Source organism: Stenella coeruleoalba, assembly GCF_951394435.1.
Source record: "Stenella coeruleoalba genome assembly, chromosome: 7".
Lineage (NCBI taxonomy): Eukaryota > Metazoa > Chordata > Mammalia > Artiodactyla > Delphinidae > Stenella > Stenella coeruleoalba.
This window is the reverse complement of record NC_137153.1, coordinates 97,173,501-97,201,339: the sequence shown is the minus strand read 5'-3', so window position 1 is coordinate 97,201,339 and position 27,839 is coordinate 97,173,501. Positions and strand designations below refer to the sequence as shown.

Here is a 27,839-nt window from a genome sequence, read left to right as displayed (position 1 = left end):
AGACTCAGATTGTGATGTAGATCTGACAAAGTATTAGCCAACCCAACGGGAGTAAATGGTGTGCAGATTACCTGTTAGAGCAGTCACTCTTTGGATGAAATTGCCAGACTCTGGTATCCCTGCCATGTTCAGTGGCTAGAGGCTGCCCAGGAAGAGCTGTCAGCTAACTGTACTCCTCATAGCTAAGTTCTCACAGGTAATTTTTTTCTTGAAGGGCTATCCAGGCAGTGCACTTTTTTGGCTGAAATAGGCCTCTGCTTGCACCATGTAAACCCGCTTCTCCATACACACTCAGGAAACAGCTGTTCCAGGGGCCCATTGAGCCTCTCTTACTAAAGGGAAACCTAAATGAAGTGGGACAGTGGGACAAACCCCACACTGCATACTGGCAGCTGGTCTCGGGGCCACTACTGGTACTCATCATTTCCCTCCTCCACTATCCATCCTAAATTCCCCTTTTTCTCGTCAGTTACCTCTGCTGGTCTTGGTGCATTGCCTAGTGGTGTGACCCAAACCTTTACTCCTGAAGAGGATGAGCCTTTGGTGTTTCCACTGTTCTCAGGTCTGGTTGCTGTACTCGTCCATTCATAGTCACAACTGGGCAAGGGAGTAGCAAGAGGCATCCAAGTCAATTGCACATATATTCCTTCTTGTTCTGAGTATAAGGTGGTCCTACCTTCTCTCGCTGATAAGGATCAATTGCCCCTCCCAAGTTGATGACTCTTCTTGCTTTTTGGTCTCTTAATATAAGCAACAAAGCTTGTAGTTCAGTGGGACCATTGCTGTGTCCCCTGGCAAAGTACTCCCCCCTTGAGGACCAAGACTTCTAACACCACAGGTCCCAGAATTGTGGGGACAGAAAAATCCTCAGTAGGTCACTGGGAGTGGTAAATGAGACCATTCTGCTTCCCTGCCTTGATTCCTGGACCCAATTAGTCTTCCTGCTGGGGACACCGTGCCCTAGACTCTAGAGCCTAGAGGGTACTTTTATTCAGTTTGTAGATTGCACCCTGGAGAATGAGACCCTGTTCTTACACAATATTGCCCCTGAGATGGTGCTTCGTCTGCACCATCAGCAGATTGTTCTGTCACTCTCTCAGGCTGGCGCTTCTGGGGAAGGGTGGTATGTGATAAGACCAACATGTCCCATGACCATGGGACCACTCCCAAACCTCCTTCACTGCAAAGTGGGTCTCCTGGTTGGATGCTGTGATAGGTAGGGTTCTGGTCTATGGATCAGGCACTCTGTAAACTCCTGTAGAGTGGTATAGGCTGAAGCTCTGCTGGCAGGAAATGTAAACCTGTACTCAGAATAAATGTCTATTCCTGTGAGAATGAATCGCTTGGCCTTCCAGCATGCATAGGGCCCAACGAAGTCAACTTGTCACCAAGGGACCAGTTGGTCCCTCAGAGAATAGTACCACATGGGAATTCGGCAGGTTGGACATTCAGAGGTGATGATGGCTAGATTAGCCTTACCAAGAGTTCATGCCAAGAGGCCATACATAGTCCCCATCTCTGCCACCATGGTCACTCCACTCATCATGTTTCTACTCTTGCTTCCTATAGTCTATTCTAGATACAATAGCCACATTCTTTTAAAACATGGATCTGTTCACTCATGCTTAAAACCCTACCCTGGCTACCCACTTCAATCAGTAAAATCCCAAATCTTCACATTGCCCCCTCCCCCATCCTCTTCTTTACTTTTCTGACGTCATCAGCTACACAGGTTCAATCTGCTCCAGCCGCACTGGTCTCCTTGCTGTCCCCTGAGTTGAACAGGTCCACTCCTACCTGATCTTTTGTTCTCTCTTCCTGAAATACTCTTCTACAGATATCGGCCCTCTCCTTCACCTCCTCCAACCTTTGCTCAAATTTCACCTTCTCAATGAAACCTGCTCTAACCCCTTAATCACCCTATGTAATGTGACAAAATGCCCGTTTCCCAGTCCAGCACTCCCTATACCCCTTACCCTGTTTCCTCCTCTTTTAACACAGTGCATTATTTATTTATTATGTTTCTTCTTTAGTGTTTGTCTCCCCTGCTAGAACACAGGGATCTTTGTCTATTTTACTTACATTCTTTAAGCACCAGGAAGAGTGCCTGAAACAGAAAGAACTAAGCAATGAAAGGAAAATTTAGCCACCCATCAAAAAAAAGCAAAGTAAAACAAGGTGATATTGTTACATGTTAAAATGAACATTTAAGGCTTAATAACCTCCAAAAATATCAAAAAGTATATGGGAAAAATGCTTTTCATAGTTTGCTGGTGATTTTACTATTTGTTACAACCTTTTGGAAAGCCACTTAGCATATAGGTGGTTCTTAACTTCTGGAATTTCAACTCTTGTACACACTACATGAAACCTCTGAAACTACTTTTCTCAGCTTAGCTATCTAACTATGATTTGAAAAGTTGATACAATGGTGCAGTCAGCTAGCCGCTAGGGCGAAGGCTTAGCATTCACATGTTTTATGTTTAAACAGTATCATTTATGCAACCAAACATTCTTTTTTTTTAAATTTTATTTTATTAATTTTTTTTATACAGCAGGTTCTTATTAGTTATCTATTTTATATGTATTAGTGTGTATACATCAATCCCCATCTCCCAGTTCATCCCACCACTATGCCCCACACCCCCGCTTTCCTCCCTTGGTGTCCATACATTTGTTCTCTACATCTGTGTCTCTATTTCTGCCTTGCAAACCGGTTCATCTGTACCATTTTTCTAGATTCCACATATATGTGTTAATAAACAATATTTGTTTTTCCCTTTCTGACTTACTTCACTCTGTATAACAGTCTCTAGGTCTATCCACGTCTCTACAAATGACCCAATTTCTTTCCCTTTCATGGCTGAGTAATATTCCATTGTATATATGTACCACATCTTCTTTATCCATTCGTCTGTCAGTGGACATTTAGGTTGCTTCCATGACCTGGATATTGTAAATAGTGCTGCAGTGAACATTGGGGTGCATGTGTCTTTTTGAATTATGGTTTTCTCTGGTTATATGCCCAGTAGTGGGATTGCTGGGTCATATGGTAATTCTATTTTTAGTTTTTTAAGGAACCTCCAAATGGTTCTCCATAGCGGTTGTATCAATTTACATTCCCACCAACAGTGCAAGAGGGTTCCCTTTTCTCCACACCCTCTCTAGCATTTGTTGCTTGTAGATTTTCTGATGATGCCCATTCTAACTGGTGTGAGGTGATACCTCATTGTAGTTTTGATTTGCATTTCTCTAATAATTAGTGATGTTGAGCATCTTTTCATGTGCCTCTTGGCCATCTGTATGTCTTCTTTGGAGAAATGTCTATTTAGGTCTTCTGCCCATTTTTGGATTGGGTTGTTTGTTTTTTGACATTGAGCTGCATGAGCTGTTTGTGTATTTTGGAGATTAATCCCTTGTCAGTTGCTTCAATTGCAAATATTTTCTCCCATTCTGAGGGTTGTCTTTTCGTCTTGTTTATGGTTTCCTTTGCTGTGCAAAAACTTTTAAGTTTCATTGGGTCCCATTTGTTTATTTTTATTTCCATTACTCTAGGAGGTGGGTCAAAAAAGATCTTGCTGCGATTGATGTCAACGAGTGTTCTGCCTATGTTTTCCTCTACGAGTTTTATAGTGTCTGGCCTTACATTTAGGTCTTTAATCCATTTTGAGTTTATTTTTGTGTATGGTGTTAGAGAGTGCTCTAATTTCATTCTTTTACATGTAGCTGTCCAGTTTTTCCAGCACCACTTATTGAAGAGGCTGTCTTTTCTCCATTGTATATCCTTGCCTCCTTTGTCGTAGATTAGTTGACCACAGGTGTGTGGGTTTAACTCTGGGCTTTCTGTCCTGTCCTATGGATCTATATTTCTGTTTTTGTGCCAGTACCATATTGTCTTGATTACTGTAGATTTGTAGTATAGTCTAAAGTCAGGGAGTCTGATTCCTCCAGGTCCATTTTTTATCCCTCAAGATTGCTTTGGCTCTTCGGGGTCTTTTGTGTCTCCATACAAATTTTCAGATTTTTTGTTCTAGTTCTATAAAAAATGCAATTGGTAATTTGGTAGGGATTGCATTGAATCTGTAGATTGCTTTGGGTAATATAGTCATTTTCACAATACTGATTCTTCCAAAGTAAGAACATGGTATATCTCTCCATCTGTTTGTATCATCTTTGATTTCTTTCATCAGTGTCTTACAGTTTTCTGAGTACAGGTTTTTTACCTCCTTGGTAGGTTTATTCCTAGGTATTTTATTCTTTTTGTTGCAATGGTGAATGGGATTGTTTCCTTAATTTCTCTTTCACATCTTTCGTTGGTAGTGTATAGGAATGCAAGAGATTTCTGTGCATTAATTTTGTATCCTGCAACTTTACCAAATTCATCGATTAACTCTAGTAGTTTTCTGGTGACATCTTTAGGACTATCTATGTATAGTATCATGTCATCTGCAAACAGTGACAGTTTTACTTCTTTTCCAATTTCTTTTTTTTTCATTTGAACTGATTTTCTCATTAATTTTGCAAGAGAGAGTCGAAAAATTGTTAGCAACAAGTTGTGAAATAGATCTTTTGCTGAAGTTCAATATGTTTAAATAGTTTGGGTTCTTTTGTTTTTTCCCAGTTCATCATTCTTTTTCTTTCAGCAGGTTTTTTCATTACTAGCTAAAGCTGATTTACTTATGATTTATTTCAAGTATACCTGGCTTGTCTTTTGAGCTAAAAAGCATAGCTGGCTTTTTGTTGAAATCACGTTTATGTGTTTATTAGTTTATTGTCATTTTTTTCTCCAATATTTATTGGGAAGCAATTATATGCCAGGCCCTACCTATGTCTGATGAGTCTCTGAATCTCTGCCCTCAGGAGGTTACTAAGAGAAATAAACAAGTCCAAGATCTCTGTTATGTGCTGGGATTGAGGTAGATTCCAGGAAGGCAGTAAGGCTTGATTGGCTCTTGATGGGGTAGGAGATGGACACAGGGATCCAGCATCTTTTCAGCTCTCTGTCTGTCTCTGTTTCACAGCGGGTTATCTAATCTATATATTGGTCAAGTGTTTTGAAAATTATATTAGAGTTATAATATTATATTGTCACAAATGAAACTATGAATAAATTAATATAATCCTATGGGCTTCTCTAAAGAAACTTTAGAGCATTTAAAATTTTTTTTCTACTTTAAATAGAAAGTATGGGTTCCTTTTCCCAGACCCATGTTTATAATTTGTGGTTTTGCAATACATGCAATACATGTGTTTTGCAGAGCTGTTGCACTATATATTAATTAAGAAGAGTCCCAGGACCCAAAGTGTTTGAAGCTTAGATAGTTGTCGCACTGATACATCTTTTCTTGCATATTCATTGTTGAGTGAAATTGGTTTTATGGTGTTAGTTCCTACTGGTATTCCCAATCTGTCTCATTTCTTATTGAGTCTCCTTACTGCCAGTTCCAAATTATTATAAAGTAGTTGTAACCCATGTTGTAGTTTATGGGCTACATAAAATATGGGCTAAAAGTAAAATAAAACCAAAAAATACGGGGGCTGTGAATAGGGTGTGCTCCTAAACGTAGCAGAGCTGTACCTCTTGCTCTTCCATGTAGCTTTCATGATGAAACCACTGGCTCTGAGAAAGTTAGGAATGAAGAAGACTCTGCTGGTCAAAGTATAGGTTTTTGGCAGAGGGAAATAATTTGTTTGTGTTGTTGGATTATATGACATTTTAAAAAGGAATCATATTCAGCTACTTATAAAAAGTGATTATAAGCCACTTAAAGAAATATCACCTCTCATATTGGTATAAGAAACAGAGTAAAAACTGACAGCCTGAGACTTTAGTATATACCCATTCAATTTAGGATCTGATGGCGCAATAAAAGACTATTTAATAATCTTTAATAGGGAAAAGTGTTAGCAGTAGAATAATTGGTTAGCTATGTAGAAACCATGGTGGGTTGAATTGTGTCTCCCCAAAAGATATGTTTAAGTTCTAACCCCCAGTACCTGTGAATGTTACCATATTGGAAAGAGTCTTTATAGATATAATCCAGTTAAGATGAGGTCATGCTGGATTAGAGTGGACCCTAATCCAGCGACTGGTGATCTGATAAGAAGGAGGAAATTTGGACACAGACACAGACAAAGAGAAGAATGCCATGTGACAATGGAAGCAGAGATTGGAGCGATGCTGCCATAATCCAAGGAATACCAGGAATTTTTAGCAACCACCAGAAGTTAGGAAGAGACAAGGAAGGATCTTCCCCTAGAGCCTTCAGAGAGAGCATAGCCCTGCCAACGCCTTGATTTCAGATTTCTAGCCTCCAGAATTGTGAGGCAATACATTTCCATTGTTTTAGGCACCCAGTTTGCTGTAATTTGTTACAGTAGCCCTAGGAAACTAATACCAAAACTTCTAGGAACACTAACAACAATTCCAGATGGATTGATTAGTAAATATAAAAAGTCAGACTATGGAAACAGAATAAATAAGGTGCATATATTTATCAAATTTCTGGTTGGCAGCAAATATCCAAGTTAAAAAAAATAGCCATAATGGATTGACTAGATAAAGATTTCATTATCTCATCATGTGGTAACAATATAAACAGAATAAAAAGCATGCAACAAACTGAAAAATATTCCCAACATGTGACAAATTTAATAGCCTTAATATATAAATTACTCATACAAATTAAAAAGAAAAACATTACAATCCAATTAGGCAAAAGCACAAATGGTTTATACAGAAAATTTGCAGGAAAAGTACATTTAGCCAGTAAATAATAATGTGGGCCATTGTTGTTTTCTTTTTAAGATTTTTTTTTTGATGTGGACCATTTTTAAAGTCTTTATTGAATTTGTTACAATACTGCTTCTGTTTTATGTTTTGGTTTTTTGGTCGCGAGGCATGTGAGATCTTAGCTCCCCGACCAGGGATCGAACCTGCACCCTCTACATTGGAAGGCAAAGTCTTAACCACTGGATCGCCATGGAAGTCCCGTGGGCCGTTGTTTATACAGTGCTTATTATGTGTTCAGGTCCTTTTCTAAATGCCTAATATATTAACTTTTAATCTTCACATCATTATGAGATGACTCTGGTCGAGTTATTTAATCTTTCTGTGCCTTTCAGTTTCCCTCCTCCGTGAACATGTCTGAGAATTACTCCACGAAAGATGCAAAGACGTGAGATTGCTAGGTCAACAGATAATGTGGATTTTCAATTTAATAGAGCCTACCAAAGTTCTATCGAAATTGCCATGTATATTCCTATCAACACGGTTTGAGAGTACCAGTTTCCCCTGCCCCCCAGCCAACACTTCATAGGTTCTATAATTTTCTTTTTTGCCAATCTGATGGGCACATCACTCTTGCCTCTCAAGAATTCAAATCCTATTCATCCTTAAAGGCACGGTCTCCTTGAAGATTTCCTTCAACTGCTCAGTAAATCATTTTTCCTTCCTCTCAATTCCCTTATCATTTTATCTACTCATTCAACAAATATTTATTGAGCATTTACTGTATGTTCTAGTCACTGCAGTTAAAGCAATGGATAAATCAGGCAAAAATTTCTACCTTTATGGAGCTTACATTCTAAGGGGGAAGGCAGACAATAAAAATAAAGTTAAATTTATAGAATATTAAATAGCGGTAAGAACAAAGAAAGCACACGTGGGGGTGGGGTAAGAAGTATCAGAGTGGAAATAGGATTGAAAATTTAAATTTATTTATTTATTTTTGGCTGCATTGGGTCTTCATTGCTGTGCGCGGGTTTTCTCTAGTTGCGGTGAGCAGGGCCTACTCTTTGTTGTGGTGCGTGAGCTTCTCGTTGCAGTGGCTTCTCTTTGCAGAGCACAGGCTCTAGGCGTGCGGGCTTCTTTAGTTGTGGTATATGGACTCAGTAGTTGTGGCTCACGGGCTCTAGAGCGCAGGCTCAGTAGTTGTGGCGCATGGGCTTAGTTGCTCCGCGGCATGTGAGATCTTCCCAGACCAGGGCTCGAACCCACGTCCCCTGCATTGGCAGGCGGATTCTTAACCACTGCGCCACCAGGGAAGTCCAGGATTGGAAGTCCAGGATTGGAATTCCATGTCTGAGGGAAATCCTAGGGAAAGGTTACTTGTGTCTCTCTTATAGCATTTATCACTTTCTATTCTATATGTTTATTTTATTTATTTTATTGTGGCAAAATATACACAACATAACAATTTACCATTTTAATCATTTTAAAATATATAGTTTAGTGACAATAAGTACTTTCATATTGTTGTGCAACCATCACCACTGTTCCTCTCCAGAACTTTTCATCGTCCCAAACTGAAACTCTGTACCCATTAAACTATAACTCTCCATTCTGCCCTTGCCCTCCCGACTCCTCCCCCCATCCTCGTCCCTAGCAACCCTTTTACTTTCTGTCTATGAACTTGACTACCTTAGGTACCTCATCTAAATGGAACCATACAGTATTTGTCCTTCTGTGTTTGGTCTGTGTTTGGTTTATTTCACTTAGGATAATTTCTTCAACCTTCTTCCATGTTGTATTATATATCAGAATTTCCTTCCTTTTTAAGTCTGAATAATATTGCATTATATGTATGTAGCACACTTTGTTTATCCATTCATCTGCCCATGGATATTTGGGTTGTTTCCACTTTTGTCTGTTGTGAATAATGCTGTGAACATGGGTGTACAAATATCTGTTCAAATCTCTACTTTGAGTCCTTTTGGACTCTGGTATATAACCAGAAGTGGAATTACTGGATCAAATGATAATTGTGTGTTTGATTTTTTGAAGAACTGCCATACTGTTTTTCCTTGTGGCTGCACCATTTTACATTATTACTAGCAACGTACAAGGGTTCCAACTTCTCCACGTCCTTGCCAAAGCTTCTTTTAAATAATAGCCGTCATAATGGATTTGAACTGGTATCACATTGTGGTTTTGAGCTGCATTTCCTTAGTGATTAGTGATGCTGAGCATCTTTTCGTGTGCTTTTTTGGCCATTTGTGTATCGTCTTTGGAGAAACAGCTGTTCAAGTCCTTTGCCCATTTTTGAATTGGGTTCTTTGTTTTTTTGTTGTTGAGTTCTGGGTGTTCTCTATATATTCTGGATGTTATTCCGTTATCGGATATATAATCCAGAAATATTTTCTCCTGTGAGTTGCCTTTTTATTTTAATAATAGTGTCTGTTTTAGTCCATTTGGGCTACTATAACAAAATTACCATAAACCAGGTAGTTTATAAACAACCGAAATTTACTTTTCACCATTCTGGAGGCTGGGAAGTCCAAGATCAAGGTGCCAGCAGCTTCAGTGTCTGGTGAAGGCCCACTACCTGGTTCATAGATAGCAGTCTTCTTGCTGTGTCCTCACGTGGCAGAAGGGATGAGGGAGCTCTCTGGAGTTCCTTTTATAAGGGCACTAATCTCATTCATGAGGGCTGTGCCCTCATGACCCAGTCACCTCCCAAAGGCCCCACCTCCTAATACCGTCACCTTGGGGGTTAGGATTTCAACATAGGAGTTTTGAGGGGACACAAACATAGCAGTGTCCTTTGGTGCACAGAATTCTTAATTTTTATGAAGTCCAATTGGCCTATTTTTTCTTTTGTAGCTGTTCTTTTGGTGTCATATCCAAGAAATCATTGTCAAATCCAATGTCATGAAGCTTTCCCCAGTTCTAAAAGTTTTATAGTTTTAGAGCTTGTGGTTAGGTCTTTGATTCATTTTGAGTTAATTTTGTATACGGTGTTAGGTAAGAGTCCAGTTTCATTCTTTTGCACGTGGATATTAGATGTTCATTTTTATTACATTTGCTAATTTTCCATATTGCAAGAAGGCCTTTTGAGGACAGCACTGTGTCTTATAATTCTTTATATCCCTTACAGTACCAGGCATTTAACAACAGCTTAATGCCCTCTAAAAAAATGCTTTGTTGTTCCTGACTATTGAATTGAATTGAAAATATTAGTCTGTTTGTACCCTAATTGTTAGGACGCAGCACATAATTGGCATTTTTAAAATGTTTATTAAAATAAGAATTAAATATATTCTTATTCCGAGAGATCTCATTGTCAAAGAAAGGTTATTTTTTCAATTAAGTGATATTGAGAGGATTGGAGAATGAGTAGAGTATTGTAAATGTTGTATTACATAATACACATATGTAAAAGGAGGATGACATAAATAGCAAAAAATAATTTGCATAGCCATCTTCAAAACAAATATTTCCACTTTGAAGAAGATGAATTAAAACTAGGAATTCACTATTTTTCTCTCCTTGAAATCTTTTTGAAATAATCTAGTTTTGTTTTGTTTTTTAAATAAGAGCTCTGGAAAACCAGGAAGGTGATGTGATAGTTATATAAAAGTGTTCCCAGTGAAACAGGCACATTGGTACTCAGGTCCTTGTGTAGTTCTCCTCTCATATTGAAGCAGGACTTTAGCCAATAGAATACCAAGAGTGGTACTGGACCATTTTGTATCTAAGCCTTTAAAAGTCCTGGCAGCTTCCTCTTTTACACTTGCAGGGAAGAAAAGAAAAACTTTTTTTCTGTATCCAACTTAGGTCATTGACTGGGGCCCTGCCAATTAAACTGCCTAAAGACAGAGAGAAGAACAAAAGAATTTTATTAACACTTGCATTATGTGTATGCTCAGTGATGAGTTGCTCAAAGGAGTGGCTAGAACTTGGGCTTGTATGGGATCTTAGCAAAGAACAATAAATTTGTAGAGAAGTGACAGGACAAAGGGAGATAGTTTTAGGCTTCCAAGGGTGACAAACTATGGGAAGGTAAAAATGTGGGGGAAGCTAATGGAGTGAGGTTGGTTTCTGCAGGTCCATATCGGTGTTGACTTTCCATCTTTTTCATGGCCATAAAACTCCCCTGGGAGAGGGAGTTATGGCAGCTCTCATTTCTCAGAAGTTTCTGCTTTTTGTCAGGTAAGGGAAGCTCCTGGAAGGTGTCTTTCTGCACTTGTCAATTCTCATTTGCCTCTAGCTCAAAATAATCCTTATGCCAATGGCATATTTCAGGGTGGCATATTCTGGCCCCTACCCACTCTTGGAAGCTCGCCACCATGTATGAAGTCCAACTACCATGCTATAGAGAGAGGCCATGTAGAAAGACCTTGGAGGATGAGATACCCCTGAGGATGGAGAGAATGGCCATTTGGAGAAGCACCAAGGGGCCAGATGTGTGAGATCATCTCGGATGTCCCCATGCAGCTTAGCCGTCTGAGTGTAACTGCGCGAGAGAACTGCTCAGCTGAACCCAGTCAACACATAACGTCCGTCATGAGAGATCTTAATAAGTTAATGTTTTAAGCCATGAAATTTTGGGTTGATTGATACTTGGCTATCATTGTAGAAGCTATAAAGCATCTGGAAATGGACTGACAGTAAACAAACAAACGCAGGTAGACCTTCCTATATGTGTTCCAGGCTCAGAGCAGAGGCAATGCTATCAGGAGCCAGCCCTGAGATGCAAAGAATTGGGTGGGGTTGTGAACTTAAGGACCTTCACTTTGCTAGGCGTGCTGGCTAAGGGAGGGGTGTGCCACAGCCAGCTCCTGGATCGGGCAGTAAGGGGTTTGGTGGCTGCAGTGACCCTTCAGGTTGCCATGGTAAATTGAGCATGTCATGACAAGTCCAGCATATCACCACCGCAGTAACCTCCTGCAATATCTCTAATATCCAAGGACAGAAGCTGGCATGTTTGGCAATTTTTTAATGGTGCAGGGAGGGCATCAAAGCAAAGAATTTAGAGAACTCCATTTATCTTACTTGAGAGAGTTTCCAAACTGTCTCTAGGGAGGTGTGTAGCTGAAAATATTCCAAGAGCAAAGGTCAAGGCTTACTGAGATTGATCTCACCAAATGAAGCAGGATGTGAAAACAAACAAAAAACACAACAGGAGAGATCATTTAGCCAGTGTAATAATAACAGCTATCACTTAAGTACCATTTACTATGTGCTAAAGGCCACTGCCCCAGTTCACTCACAACCTCATAAAAAACGGTGACAAAGAGGACGGCAGCAGTCTGATCCCAGGGTTTTCACTATTAACCACCACTGGTCCATATAAACAGAATGTGATAAAAGTGACCATTTCAAATCAGTGGGAGAAGAATGGATGTTTCAATAATAGTAAGCTTGTACTGCAGAAATTAGGCCAGTTACAGAAAGGGGTCAGTGCTCCAGCTAACTTCATTCACAAAAAAGAGCAGAATTAAAATGAAGACAAAAATAAACCATGTGCTATGTTAATATCTCTAAGTAATAGAGCATGCTTACAAATTGATAAGAAAACGTCTAATAGGAAATTTGCCAAATGATATGGACAGGCAATAAACAAATATAAAACACAAGTGGTCAATATACACATTAAAAAAAATTACATTTCAACTCAACACAAGAGAAAAGAACACTTGTCCTTTAGATTGGGTTGTCTGTTTTTTTGATATTGAGCTGCATGAGCTGTTTGTATATTCTGATTAATCCCTTGTCGGTCACTTCATTTGCAAATATTTTCTCCCATTCTGTGGACTGTCTTTTCGTTTTGTTTATAGTTTCCTTGCTGTGCAAAAGCTTTTAAGTTTAATTAGGTCCCATTTATTTATATTTATTTTCATTACTCTAGGAGATGGATCCAAAAACTATTTCTGTGATTTCTGTCAAAGAGTGTTCTGCCTATGTTTTCCTCTAAGAGCTTTATAGTATTCAGTCTTACATTTAGGTCTTTAATCCATTTTGAGTTTATTTTTGTGTATGGTGTTAGGGAATGTTCTAATTTCATTCTTTTACATGTAGCTGTCCAGTTTTCCCAGCACCATTTATTGAAGAGACTGTCTTTTCTCCGTTGTATATATCCTTGCCTCCTTTGTCATAGATTAGTTGACCATAGGAGCGTGGGTTTATCTCTGGGCTTTCTGTCCTGTTCCATTGATCTATATTTCTGTTTTTGTGCCAGTACCATACTGTTTTGATTACTGTAACTTTGTAGTATCGTCTGAAGTCAGAGAGCCTGATTCCCACATCTCCATTTTTCTTTCTCAGGACAGAATTTTTTGAAATAAAATATCAGTACTCACTATTAGCAAAGATGAAAAGAGGTGGCCATTTTCTTACAGTGTTTATAGACAAATGAATTGCAATATTCCTGGAAAGTTAAATGGCAATATGTAAAAACATCTTTAAGATTTTTATAATTTTTCATATAATAACTCTACTTCTAGATATTAGTCCTAAGGAAATATCAGAAATATGAACTCCCTTTTATAAACAAGATTTATATATCCTCATTAATTACAATAGTAAAAAACTAGAAGGTGGAAATAGCCCAACTGTTGATCACTTAGAAGAATGATTCAACAAATTACAATGTATACATTTGATGGAATTGCTTAATTATTGTAAATCATGATTTTGAAGCATATTTACTAACACAATAAAGTGCCACTTATTCATTTATTTGTCCATTCTGCCAATATGTATTGAATAACTAACACGTGTCAGGCACTGTTATAGGTGCTGTGTTTTCATAATGAACAGAACTCCCTTCTGGAACAACTGCTGTTCTGGAACATACATTCAGTGAGGACAGAAAATAAAAAAGCAAACGTATTATGTCAGGTGGCAATAAATGCCAAGAAGAAAAATAAAATCAGAGCAGAGGAGGGTTAATACTGTTAAAATATGATAGAATGATACAGTGTTAGGAACTGTTTATATATTATAATCCTGGTTTTGTAAATAAATAAACAACCACCATTACCACCACCATGATAAATATATGTACATAAAAACAGAACAATGACTTGAAGAAAAAAAGAATCAGACCATTCACAATGGTTAGCCCAGGGTAGTAAAATAAGTTGTGGTTTTCATTTTTTTAATTTTATTTTTAAAAAATATTTTTTAATTTTTAAAAATATTTTATTTATTTTTGGCTGCGTTGGGTCTTAATTGCCGCGTGCAGGCTTTCTCTAGTTGCGGTGAGCAGGGGCTACTCTTTGTTGCAGTGTGCAGGCTTCTCATTGCAATGGCTTCTCTTGTGGAGCACAGGCTCTAGGCGTGCAGGCTTCAGTAGCTGCAGCACGCGGTCTCAGTAATTGCAGCATGCGGGCCCTAGAGCACATGGGCTTCAGTAGTTGTGGTATGTGGGCTCAGTAGTTGTGGTGTGCAGGCTCTAGAGTGTGCAGGCTTCAGTAGTTGTGGCATGTGGTCTCAGTAGTTGCAGTGTGCAGGCTCTAGGGCACATGGGCTTCAGTAGTTGTGGCACGTGGGCTCAGTAGTTGGTGGCTCGCGGGCTCTAGAGCGCAGGCTCCATGGTTGTGGTGCACGGGCTTAGTTGCTCTGTGGCATGTGGGATCTTCCCGGACCAGGAATTGAATCCAGGTCCCCTGCATTGGCAGGCAGACTCTCAACCACTGCACCACCAGGGAAGTTCCACTTGTGGTTTTTAAATATGTTTTCATTTTTCCAAAATGTCAATAAAGAACTTTTATTTAACATTAGAAAAGTAAACCACAACACAAATTATTTAAATATTTGCTGAGTTACGTTTAAAATGGAAATATTATATTTACATGTTTATTGTTAAGCTTACTGGCTTAGAAGAACACAACACTTGCTAAAACCCATAGAATGTACAACACAGAGCGAACCCTAATTTGTGCCGTGGACTTTGGGTGATAGCGGTATGTCAGTGCAGTTTCATTGCTCATAAAGAGCATACCCTGTGGCACAGAATGTCCGCAATGCGAGAGGTTGTGTGTGTGAGAGGACAGGGAATACATGGGAGCTCTCTGTGCTTTCCACTCAGTTTTGCTGTGAACCTACAACCTACTCTAAAAAAATTAAGTCTATTAATTTAAAAAAAAGAACACAGCAACCGTAATGATGTCAGGCATAGGATTTCTTTAAGGAAGGAATTTTGTAAATACCCTTTATCTTGGTAAATTTGGCATAAATTTGGCACCTATCTGTCCTTCAGTCCAAGAAGTACAGTTTTTCAGTATCATGTGAAACGTTTACCACATTTATAAGGGTATTTGTATTTATTTAAATACCAGGTCCGTCAGATTGAGGTACAAAACCAATGCCTATTTATTACTGAATAAGAAAGTTCTGGTCACATGGGCTGGAATACACGTATTGCTATAAGCAACATATTTTCTTTGTGAAGGAATGGAAGAAGGCTATATTATCAGAAGGTGGGCTGGAGAGCCTGAAATTAGAGGAATTAGGAACTAGTTTTATGATTTGATTATCTAAAGTGTTTCTCAAAGTATAAGTCCATTGACTACCTCCATCAGTCTCCCCAAGGATGTTCACTAAAATGGAAATTCTTAGACACTAACCTAGATTTACTGTATCAAAATCTCCAGGTATGGACCCAGAGTCTGTACTTTTAACAAACATCCAAGGTGATATTTATGTGCATGGAAGTTTGGGAACCAGCAGTACTTGGTTCCAGTGTAACCAGGAAAAAGGGTAGTGGTGCCCCTTTTCTACAATATGGGAGACTTTGCCAATAGGAAATTAACAGGTCAAGGGTGTTGGTAAGACTGACTTTTCACTAAATCTACTGGTAGAGTACTGCTCATTTCAAACTCTGAGACTGCTTTTCTCTGATTCCCTGATGTTCTTAACTTCATTCGATCGCTGTCAAGTCATGGGAGAAAATCATTCTTTTTTCACTTCATATCACTGCCCAGATTTATTATATACTTTTTATATATTTTTATAGAAGTGTAATTGTATACAGTGACAGTGACAATTTGATGAGTTTTGACAACTGCAGATATCCGTGTAACCAGTACTCCAGCTGAGTATGCCATCATCCTAGGAGGTTCACTACGGTCTCTTCCATTCTATCCCTGGCCCTATCTATCCTGGCAACCACTATCATGATTTCTCTCCCCACAGATCAGTTTTGCCTGTTCCATAATTTCATAAAATGATGTATTAACTATGGACTAACTCCATAATTTTTATAAGACAGTGACACTCATTTTTCCAAGTTCTTTTAAGAGAAACCACTCTAGACAACCCTTGGAAAACTCCAACACATTTCATTTTGTGTTGGTAAAGGTAGCCTACCTTACAAGAAGTATAAACAGTATGCCGCTGAGGACTTTAGAAACTATTCTTCTGTAATTAGTTAGCTAGTTTTAAGCCTTGAACTAGACATATTTCAACTAAAAGCACTCTGATAATAGGAGAGTATGCAGATGATCCAAATGGAATCAATTCTTCTGATCCGAAACAGTGATACCCCCAATCTCCTGTAAGAATTTGGAGATCAACTTGCTAACATGCTATTGGTAATACTTAGGAAGAAGGAAGAATGTGTGGAGATAGGCAAATGAATGCCACTTGATCCATAGACTGTGGACCACCAAGTTTGATCTTGTATTAGCTTTCAAAAGGGATCAGTAACATCTTCCCCAACCTTGGATTTCAACATATTCTTATCCACTTTTGTCTTTGCAGCCCCACAATTGCAGTCTTTTTCAGACCCTAAAAGAGAAATTTGAGAAATAGTACATCCTTTCTACCATCCATTATCATAATTCCCTGGTACCTGTAACACATCCTCTGGTCCTTGCCAGTTTTGCATGCTTTGATTCCTCCAGGATTTTAACATTCCTGCTACTATTTGTATGGTTCTCTGTCACTCTGATCACTTGCCTCCGTCTTTTTGAGTGTTCATTCTATATTCTAGTTTAAAGAGCTCTGTGCCATCTCTCTAATTTCTTTAAGAATATCCGCACCTCTTTTCTCTTCTTTGGAATTGCCCGAAGTCATGCTTCTGAGCACTTCCTGGTACTGTCTTCTTTTGGAAACTTGTGGAATTATGCCTATTTTAAAAGATATTTTGAAGTCTGGCTTCCTTAAGTCCTCTGTACGCATTTTATCCAGCTCATCCTTGTCTTCCCTTGAAGACGACATGGCCACATTCTCCCGGGGTCTCATCCCTTCCACTCTAACAAATGGCTTCTTCCCATTGGTTGGAATCAGTCAGAGCATAGTTATTTTTATTCTTTCCTCTACCTTCTAGGATGTGAAGGCAAGTGAAAAAAACTCTGCTTTTATCTGAATGAGATATCCAGAATGTTATCCCCAGCGTGTGTGCTCTGCCAATTTTGTGGCTTTCCCCCATGTGGCTCAGCTCAGTTTCCATAAAAACATCACTTCTGTTCCTCTCTCCTTTCATCTTCATCCAAGTGTTCAGGGATTCCTCTGAATCTATTGTTATTACAGCCTACAGTGCTGTTCCATCTCCTCTCAACGGGTCTTTTGTGCACAGCACACCCTCTATCACTATGTTCCCATGGACCTGTTCCATCCTGCCAACTCTCTTGGTATCTGTGAGGTCTTGTTTGTCACCCTGTGCTGTAATCTCAAGGTTACTATGTTCTGTGCATGATATCAGGACATCTGCTGTCTAGTTTGTTTCTGATGTCCTTCCCAATAGTTTTCTCATGGAATCACTCGGCACCTCCCTCACTGTTGAAATTCTTCCCAGGCCTTCCTTCATGTCATCCATGGAAACCCATTTCAGTTTTATGTAGGTGTTTTTTTCTCCTTTCCCATCTGTTTTCCATTTACAGCCCTTTTGGCCAGATGAGTTGGTCTCTGACTAAACACATTCTTTTCACTCTTTGAAAAATGTTCTCCATTCTTAGTCAAATATCCTTCATTCCTACATTTGAAGCTGTGGCCCTGAAATGAAAATTTGCACCAAGTGTGTACCTGGCCATTCATTTTTTTAAAAAAATTTATTTAATTATTTACTTATTTAATTTTTGGCTGCATTGGGTCTTTGTTGCCGCGTGCGGGCTTTCTCTAGTTGCGGCGAGCGGGGACTACTCTTCGTTGCGGTGCGCGGGCTTCTCATTGCAGTGGCTTCTCTTGTCGCGGAGCATGGGCTCTAGGCATGTGGACTTCAATAGTTGTGGCACGTGGGCTCAGTAGTTGTGGCTTACGGGCTCTAGAGCACAGGCTCAGTAGTTGTGACACACAGACTTAGTTGCTCTGCGGCACGTGGGATCTTCCCGGACCAGGGCTCAAACCCGTGTCCCCTGCACTGGCAGGCGGATTCTTAACCACTGCCCCACCAAGGAAGTCCCCTGGCCATGCATTTTTCATGTCACATTTTCGTTCTCCACATTTGTGCCCTAAGTCTTCTATGTTTCAAATTTCACAGCATCTTGAGATGCTTCCATCTCTATTTTGACGGCTTTTCATTTCCCTGTAACTTGGCAGTTGATAGTCTGACCAGCCTCAGCAGGCTCTGCCGTATGCCAGATTCGTATTCCGCGAGATAACTCCTCTTCCTGCATGACTTAATTGTGACAATTCAGAGATATTACCATATCCCTCGCTCGGAGTCCCCAAATTCCAGCATATGACTTCTCCTCTGTAGCTTTACCATTCGTGTGTCTTTCTCCTCTGTGGGAAAGGAATATCAAAGGTGGTGTAGCGTAGTAGAAAGGAGGCTTGCTCTGCTACTTATTACTGGGCAGCTAAAGAGGAGAAATAACTGGGAATTCCCTGGAGGTCCAGTGGTTAGGACTCCATGCTTCCACTGCAGGGGGCACAGTTTCGATCCCTGGTCGGGGAACTAGGATCCTGCGTGCTGCACAGCACGGCCAAAAAAACCCAACAAATAACTAAAATACGTGAACTTTCCAAGCCTCAGCTTCTTCATCCTTCAAGTAGTGATAGAATAATAACATGACTAGGTTATTATGATGATTTAATAAGATACTATATATGAGACCACTGTGTACGCTGAAAGGAACACAAATACAGGTCTTAAGAATAATCATTGGGTAATTCAACCTGCAGAGCACATGCAGCAGCCATGAGAGGTTGCTCAATATTTGCTCCAACCCTGTATTAACTCAAATATTGAGTGCCTCCTAGAAGCCAGATTCTCTAAAGAGAAACAGAGGCAGGCACACAAAACTCGGTGGTCGAGTTCTTAGCCAGGAAGAAACTGAATTTAGGAGTACGTCCTTTCCCCAGAGGATTAACATGGGCGTTGTGGTAGCCTATGCACTGCTCACAAACGTCTGTGCCATGCTTTGTTCTTTGGATTTTAACACCATCCTGCACAAGTGTTCCTGAGCATCCCAGAGGTCATCCCAGTGGTGTGCAAGAATCTGCTTATTTTCTAGAACTCCAGGCAGTTTGGACCTCTAGCTCATGCAGGATCCACCCTAAGCTAACTTCATCTGGGAACTGGCCACAGTACCCCTTCTCCACCGTAACCATGATGGGATGGCATGGCTCTCTAGTTAGTTTGTTGGACAACTGTAAGAACAGCTAATCATGATAATAGCACCTACAAGTCTCATGTTTTGAATACCTACCATGTGTCACATAGTCTGCTAGGCTCTCAATATACATCACTGTTTCTCAACCATTTTTAAAAAGATTATTGTTCCCCTAAGGAGCCTTTTTAGACATGTTTTTCTTAATATCCCCTCCATGAAATTTTAATACCAAAGACTTACTCTATTTGTTTAGGCACTATATGTATGTCAGTATTATCTGTGCTTTATATGTAAAAAGAGAGATTTTTTTCACCCTCTCCCCTGAGAACAAATTTTCACCCCCTTGGGGATGATGTTACCTCCCATAGAGAATGCATTTTTTTTAATATATATAATAGGTACATATGTGTATATATATGTATTTATTTTTCCCCTTCCTGTAATCATTCCCCAAATAATTTCTAAACTGTTTGCTCAACCTCTGAAACTGTTGCACAACTATTGACCCCAGGGAAAGAAAGCTTGATGTGGAGGTAACAGAAAACACTCCAATTTGAGGTAAGGCTGCATTTTCCACGTAGAGCCCAGCCCCCTGGTCAAGCCTGCACAGACTCTAGCTTGATGCAATCCTGTGGTCTCTCTCGACACACACTCATTTCTTTGTGACCTCCTCCCCCAGGATCTTGAATGGGATGCTAGACATTGCTCATGAGAAACCCGAGGAGGATACTAAAAAGACAGCCACAGTTTTCCTCATGCCTGCCGCCAAGTTTCTTGAGGGCCCAGCTGTTGGGGTAAGATTTTGTAGAATTTTTATTTATTTTTATTATATTTTAGAATTTATATATAATTATATATGAGTTATATATAATTATATGTATAAATTCTAAAATTATATATTTGTATAAAAACCTCTGAGAGGGCTTCCCTGGTGGCGCAGTGGTTGAGAGTCCGCCTGCCGATGCAGGGGTCACGGGTTCGTTCCCCGGTCCGGGAGGATCCCACATGCTGCGGAGTGGCTGGACCCATGAGCCATGGCCGCTGAGCCTGCGCGTCCGGAGCCTGTGCTCTGCAACGGGAGAGGCCACAACAGTGAGAGGCCTGCGCACTGCAAAAAAAAAAAAAAAAAAAAAATCCTCCGAGATTTCAGATACTGTCTTAGTTTTCTGTAGTGTCAAAGGGCTAGAAAATGTGGAAATGGGGGAAGGTAGTAGTGGAAGGATGGATGGGTGAAAGAGAGAAGGAGAGAGAGGAGAGGAGAGGAGAGGAGGGAAGACTAGAGGGCTGGGGGTGGGAGGAAAGAGAAAGAAAAGGGGAATGAGGGAAAATGTACTGGAAAGAGCAAGGGCCTTGGAATCAGACAACTAGCTTGTTACTTTGTGACCTTGGGAAAGTTACTTTAACACTCTAGGTCATTGATACTTGCTTTCTAAGATCTGTTTTCCTATGTACAATATCTGGCATATACAAGGTGCTCAACTGTGTAAGCATTATTATTCCACATACACGTATAGGTAATAAAAGGAATTAGAATCAAATAAATTTGCCAGTCAAGTTTTCTCATCTTAGAAAAGGCTTATGCATACCAGTACAAATGGGTACAGCCACAAGGCATTCTGTGACCTCAGGAGCAAAGGCTGATGGAAGAGGAGCCTTTGTGAGTTTCTGAGGGACCCAGTAAATAGCACTCCTTTTCCCCATTCAGTTTTTAAACCAGTGAGAAATAAGACAAAGGAGTTAGCAGATGGAGGCCAATATATGGCCCTCATTATGATCAATGCTACTTTACAGAGCATAGCTTCTATCTTTGAGCAAGTGGGCTTCTTAATACCAAACTCCAGAATTTGACCAACTTGCTCATCAGCCTCAGGCAATACCAGAATATGGCAGACTTCCCCATGTGGAGAGAGAGGCCCCCTGTGGTGGCTTCTAAGAAAAGGAACAGAAGCAGGAGCTAGGCCATGCATGATTTCTTTCTCCTTCTAAACTCACCAACCAGGGAAGTCAGTTCACCTTCCGCAGGGAAGGAATGTGTCAGGAAGCAGAAGAGGCCAGGTGTGGTATGCTAATGATGTCCCTCCACTTGGACAGGATTAATCGGGGTGGTGAGGGTGGGGGTGGGAGTATGAGCTTCCCACCCTCCAACCAGCTCTCAAAGTCAGTAATGGGGTGTTTGCAGAACTGGGAGAATTAATGAGACTCTACAACTGGCCCTGGAGTGGGAGGAAGGGACACTGTAGTGTGCTTCAAAATGTTTAACAATTAGCTCTCTAGAAAAAAAAACTATGTCCATTTATAAATTTTTACTGATGTAAAGGGTATGCAGCACACCATTTATAAGTAATAATAAAATATACAATGCTCTTTATTTTTTATTTATTTAATTTTTTTTTGCGGTACGCGGGCCTCTTACTGTTGTGGCCTCTCCCGTTGCGGAGCACAGGCTCCAGACGCGCAGGCTCAGCGGCCATAGCTCACGGGCCCAGCAGCTCCGCGGCATGTGGGATCTTCCCAGACCGGGGCACGAACCCGTGTCCTCTGCACCGGCAGGCGGACTCTCAGACACTGCACCACCAGGGAAGCCCCAATGCTTTTTATTTTAAATTCCATATAGCCAGTTGATTCACACTGAATGTCTTCATTGATTTTTTGCTGAACTCTTGTATCCATAGCCAACCTCTGGTTGCAATTCAACTATGATTTGACAAGTGGAGTAATTTCCACCACCCAGATACCAATAGATATAAACAACTCACGAGCATAGAAAATAGTAAAATTTAGTAAGATTATTAAGAAGGGATGAGTTTTGAGTGTTTATGGCCTTTGTTTTTAATGTAAGTTAATTTTAAGTTTATGCAATTTAATTTTATTTATTTATTTATTTTTTTGCTGTACGCGGGCCTCTCACTGCTGTGGCCTCTCCCATTGCGGAGCACAGGCTCCGGACGCGCAGGCTCAGTGGCCAATTTTAATAATGACAGTGTTTAACAGTACAACTTGTAGAAAGCCTAAAAATGTATCAGTTGGCACACCACCGAGGAACGTCCCACAGTCCTAATTATGTTTTTTACAGGTGTGGCAAATTACAGTTTAATCCCCACTTAAGGAGATATTTGGGTAGCCACCTGGCACGAGGGGTGGGCTGGCTGCAGGGATCTCCAAGCAGGAAGAATGGCATCCACCAGGGGGCAGTGTGCTTCCAGGTGGTCCCTCATAGAGGGAGCCAGACCTCAGCCTGCAGTTACTAGAGGAAGAAGGATAAGGGCCACATCTGGGGGCAGAAGGCTGAGACTCAGGGCTTCTTCCTGGGTATTGACCAGGGGAGCAGTCAGGAAAGCAAAACAGAAGTCCTGAGGTGCCATGGGAGAAGGAGTGAGGGGAGAAGCCTCCTGCTGCCTGTACCCATCTGGCAACTGGGCAGCAAGGCCCATTCCAGACCCCACTCTCTGGGCGGGGTGGAGACTCACCCAGGACAGAGGATGAACAGGACAGAGGGCTCAGGAGCGTGAGTGGGACAGAACTTAAATTACCCCAAATGGGGCTCAGGGCCTGTAGTTGAGAGGACCAGGGAGGAGAGACCAATACTAGAAGCGAAGCAGAATTTTCTAGTCAGTTAAACAATTTGGAGCCTTGGAGGACTCAAGCAGGATCACAAAAATGCAGTTTCCAGACTGTTCTCTTTCCTGCACACAGGGTCTGTGGTTGAGTTTTTAAGCAGGATCAAGTTACAAAGCGCCACACACCTATCCACAGGGGTTCTGATATGGTAAGTACTTATATGTGATTTTTCCTTTTTCCATTTTGTATGCTTGTGGTCACTTTCTGGAAAGCCCATTTCAGGCTTAACTGCATCTTTCAGGAGCTTGGAAGTTCAATGTCTTGGTGACTTAGTTTTTCCTACATAAGATAAATCCTGCCACCTTAACAAAGCAAAAGCAAAATTGGTACCTGGAAAAATTGCATTTTCTTATCAGTTTGGGCAGAATTGTCCCTAAAATGTTATAGACTATTCAAATCATTTATATAAAATAAGTTTTTGTTTGTTTCTCTACACTCACCTGTTAGGAGATTCCGTTTGCTTACTTGTTTTGTTTATGAAAGTTTAGCTTCGTATTGAAACTTGAAAGCCAAGCATTTCAAAAGAGTTGTGCTTGTCTCTTTGCTTGTTTCAGGCATAAATTGCTCCCAGGCCACGGGATAAAAGTCACTTCATAACTGGTGTATGGGCCTTAGGTCAATAGAAGATCACCAAATTCAGTTTGAGACAATATGTGACTTCATCTTAGATTGCTATTTTTAACAGTTTATGAACACAGTGGTTTACTAGCAAAAATGAGAAAACGGCAAAATTTTGGTGATTAACGTCTATCATAAATTAGTGTTGCAGGAGAAGGGGGAGTGAGAGAATGGTCATGTCCCAAGTCTCGGGCGAGTTCCTGGGACAGGCCACCAAGTGAGGGTCCTTGGTCTCTCATAGGAAAGAATTCAAGAGCGAGCGAAAGTAAAGTGAAAGCAGGTTTATTAGAGACAGACATATTCCACAGGCATAATGCCGGCTGTATCAGAAAGTGAGAGCGGCCCCGGGGTATGGAGTTGTTAGTTTTTATGGGCTGGGTAATTTCATATGCTAAGGAGTGGGAGGAATATTCTAACTATTTTGGGGAAGGGGTGGGGACTTCAGAAATCGGGCTACCGCCCACTTTTTGGCCTTTTATGGTCAGCCTCAGAGCTGCCATGGTGCCTGTGGGGGTGTCATTTAGCTGATGTGTTACAATGAGCAGATGCTCAGGCTCAAGGTCTCCTGGAGGTTGAATCTTCTGCCATCTTGGGCCTGGTCGGTTTTTACCAGTCTTTGTCGTATCCCGTTTTTCTCAATGGCTGTGTCATTCTTTTAACGGTTGTGCCTGCCCCCATTCGTTCCTGTCTCATTCGTTCAAGTTGTTAAATAATTTATTACAAAAAGTGTTTAAAGATTATCATGTTTCATACAGAATGAGAAAAAAGATAGCTAAAATTAATAAACAGAGTCACAGAGTGTATACTGTTTTCAAACTTAAACAGGTTTTTACAGTGCATAATTTTAAACATGTGCAGATGTAGAGAGTGTAATGAACTCTCAAATTTTGTTAACTTGTTTCATCTATAGCCTTACACCCCATCAGCATAGCATTTCATCTCTAAACATAGAACTTAAAAAAATATACCACTATTACATTTAAAAAATAGTTATAAAAAAACCCATAGTGTCTTTCAGTAACTGGTCACTGTTCAGATTTCCTCAGTTCTATGCCCACATATGCATGCTTAGACTTACAAGGACAATACAATACACTGCAATTGGTTAATATTTCTCTTAAGTTTCTTTTAATCTATAGGTTCTTCCATCTATTTTTTAGCACTTTATTTATTAAAGATAACATTTTTCTTTTACTTAATATATCACAAACATTTCCCCATTATTCTTCAAGGCTTCATAATATTCCACTGTGTGGGTGTTCCAGAGTTTATTTCCACAATCCTCTATTGTTGGATAATTAATTGTTTCCAATATTTTTTGTATATTCAATCTACTGCACTCAACACCCTAACATACATTTTTGAAGAACTGCTTGATTGTTTCTTTAAGAAAAATTTCTAGTCGAAAGAATCAAACTCTCTCCCATTGCTTTTCCCGGTGGCTTGCTTTACTTCTAAAGTAAAAGTATGGACCTGCTGTTGAATTTGACATAAATCTATACTTTCCAAAAATTGAGGTTTCCTGCAATAAATTTTGAAATCATTTCTTACTGTACTGGTAAGACTCAGGATTATGTAAACAGGGTCTCTCATTACAGAAAGGTCAGGGAGAGATTTATGGCAAGATGACTACACAGGTGTTCACAGTCAAAGAGCAGGTTAAACTGGAAGGTGTCGTATGTCCTCAATGACCCATCCCTCTGGCTTGATGAGTCACTTTAGTTTGAATTGAAAATGTCACTCTGTTTTACATGATTGATGAAAAACCCAGAGCATGTAAATAGAATGCCTTGGAAAATGTGTTCATTCCTTCTTTGATGGCTGTGCTGAAACTGTAAGGTTACAAGAAAGTCTAGTTTCCAGGAAGGAATGTGAGCAGTTGTTATTGCCACAGGCTAAGATTCCGCAACTTCCTTTGAAAGCTCTCAGGAATTCAGTGTGGGGTTGGATGAATGAAAAGGGGGTGGGGGTAAAGATAAAACCAGATCAGCCATGAATCAATAACTATTGAAGTAGCTGGTGGGTACCTGGTGATTCATTCTGCTGTTTTCCCTCATTTGGGATATGTATGAAAGTGCCTGTCTATAATAAAAACTTAGAAAGTTTCTCAGAGTAATATGGCCAATACGTGGCCATGTGCTCCTACTTGGTTCTTTGGGGCTCCAAGTACAGCCCTTGCAGCAAGCTTGAATGAATAAGAGTTCACGATAAATATTGTAATGGAATGTTTTTAAAGTAATAGCAGTCCTTGGAGAGATTTCAAACTATATTCCATGCAAGTGTGTGCCACCATTCACTTTTATTTCATGAAATAAATGAATCATACAGGAATATTTTACAAGGGAAATTATCATAGCCCCTTGCCAATGATGCTGGAAGATACTGTCTTATACCTTTTGTTAAGGAGACCACTCTTGAAAAGAAACAAAACAAAACAAAACTTCACAATCAGGAAATTCTCCCTTCTGTATAATCTGATTTATAAATACCTATGGTGTACCAAATTGGGATTCATGAGATAATACTGATTTTTTTTAAACTTCTTTAGAAAGTCAGGGATTCCAGAGGCCCTCATACACAGTGGGATATCACCAAGAGTAGCTGTAGGAAATCAGGCGTCTAACATTTTAATTATAGAATTAATTCCAAGTCCTGGTGGAGTAAATTTTGGACATAAAGACTGCTTGCATTAGTTACACGGATATTTGACCTAAAAGATGCCTCCTCATAGTAGGCTAAGGACTAAGTGCTGAAAATGCCAAGTCAAATCACTTAACCAACCTCAGTGGTGATTCTCTGACATACAGAGATGAGGGAAATTTTGATTTATGAGTCAGAAACCACTAGCAAGCAGCAGATGGTTGACTTTTTGTGTCCCCACACCCTGACAATGAAACTAGAAAGCTATAACCCTTAATGGGCATAACTTAGATCTTGGTTATAAAAGACCTCATTTCATAAAATAATAAAGATTTTATCCCTTCAAGGGATTCCACATTTTATGCATGAGGAAACAAAGGATGAACGAAGCTTATAAACTCAAGGTTAGATTGAAATCATGGTCGGTTCTGATTTGATTCCATTAAGTGACAAAACCTAAAATTCACCGTGGTGACTTGTTTCAGGAAATAAGAGAACATCTTATATTCTCTGTGAAAAAAATGCATTCTATTCTATCTGCTCTCAACAACTGTTGTTTCTCACTAATACCAAAGTACACAATATCATTTCCATTTAGAATGTGTCTAGAACTAAGTTACAATATGGTGGTGAACAGAAGCCAGCTTGTATCAGCTCTGGCTACACATCTCTTCTGTAACATCACGTGAGTGACCTGAAATCAGACATGGAGGGAGTATTTCCACCACAGACATAGGCAAACACTTCAACCAGGAATTTTTTTTTTTTTTTAATTTGGAAAGCCAGTTTGCCAGTATACCACTTGTTAAACTATAGATGCTTAGTAGTCAAGGCTTTAATATTTATAGTTTCAACCTATTTCCAGGTGACCATGAAGGCACATTACATTCTGCTAGGGCCCTGATCACGTCCAGAATCCTAAATATGGTTCTGCATGACCTGCCCCTTGCCTGCTTCTTAAGCTGCGTCTTATGCCACCCTTTTACTTGCTCCCAGCTCTTCAGACCCACAGACACGCTTTCATTCCTTTGAAAACTCCTTGCTCCTTCCCAGCACTTGGCCTTTCTGCAGTGTTCTCTGTGCCCCAACCCACTTGCTCCTAGTCAACAGTTTCAAGTCCTTCGGCTCATAGCTGAACTTCTGCATTCCCTGACTCCAAGTCTAGGTCAGGTACCAGAGTTGAAAGCTTTCCTTGTGCTCTAAACCTTAGTTTTGTAAAACAAACTGCGGTTTGAAACTCTATCTATAATTGTTTGATTCAGGGTCACCTCCTTCACTGGACAGTTACTCCTATGGGAATTGGGTCTGTGTCTGTTTTTCCATTATGAGATTTCCCTACTAACTAGTAGGCATAGGGTCTTTTAAATATATATGCTTAAAAAATAGTCCAAAGATTCAGAAAAATTTAGAGAATAACATAATAAACACCTGTGTACTCATCAATGAGCTTTAACAAATCTCAACATTTTGCCAGAATTGTTTCACATTTTTTTTAAAGAACAAAAACTTTGGTATTCTAATTAAAACCTTTGTGAATTCCTCTCAATCCCATAGCCCTCCTTTGCACTCTGGAGAAAACCCTTATCATGAAGATGATAAGAACGAGCCATAATTTGCACGGAAAGAACCCATCTACATGCGTGTTTAGACAAGACAGTACTCATCTTTGCTGGTATACATGG

The 27,839-nt window shown here is 40.0% G+C and overlaps 1 long non-coding RNA gene across 1 annotated transcript in view; it reads left to right on the top strand.

Annotated features, from left to right (window-relative positions):
• LOC307188716 overlaps positions 1-27,839 on the top strand; it is a 230,469-nt gene that overhangs the window by 6,027 nt on the left and 196,603 nt on the right. The window contains exons 2-3 of the long non-coding RNA XR_013829047.1: positions 19,961-20,075; positions 22,975-23,047. This is a non-coding gene — a long non-coding RNA (uncharacterized lncRNA). The remainder of the gene's footprint in view (positions 1-19,960; positions 20,076-22,974; positions 23,048-27,839) is intronic.